Source organism: Penaeus monodon, chromosome 19, assembly GCF_015228065.2.
Source record: "Penaeus monodon isolate SGIC_2016 chromosome 19, NSTDA_Pmon_1, whole genome shotgun sequence".
Classification (NCBI taxonomy): Eukaryota; Metazoa; Arthropoda; class Malacostraca; order Decapoda; family Penaeidae; genus Penaeus; species Penaeus monodon.
The window spans coordinates 39,937,933-39,938,472 of record NC_051404.1 but is presented as its reverse complement, the minus strand read 5'-3'; positions in this window follow the sequence as shown (position 1 = coordinate 39,938,472).

The following is a 540-nucleotide window of genomic DNA, read 5'->3' as shown; positions in this document are numbered from 1 at the left end:
GGAGTCTTCCCTTTCGTGAGTCATAAGGTCCCCGAGAACCATCGCAGCACAAGTATCAGGCTCACAAAAAAAACCTCGTCACTCGTCACCACTTCGACCTCCTCCTTCACACCTTCACACGGAGCCCCCTTTACCCCCTACACACCCTTGTCCCCTCCCCCTTCTTCCTCCCCTCCCCCTTCTTCCTTCTCCCTCCCCCTTCCTCCTCCTCCCTCTCCCTTCCTCCTCCTCCCTCCCCCTTCCTCCTCCTCCCTCTCCCTTCCTCCTCCTCCCCCTCTCCCTACCTCCTCCTTTTCCCCCTTCAATGGCTTTTTATCTATGGCCCAATCGTCCCCTGTTTGAGGCGTGCCGTGTAGTGTACGTTTCCACCTGTGGCTTCCACCTAACCCCCTCGCCATACACAGATGATTTTGCTAATTAATCGACCTCGTGTGTACACTTTTGATATCGTTTCTCTCCCCCCCCCCCCCACGAACTCATTTGTCCTCTTCCCCTTTACCCCAATCTCGTCCCTACCCCATCCCCTACCATAAGTCCTGT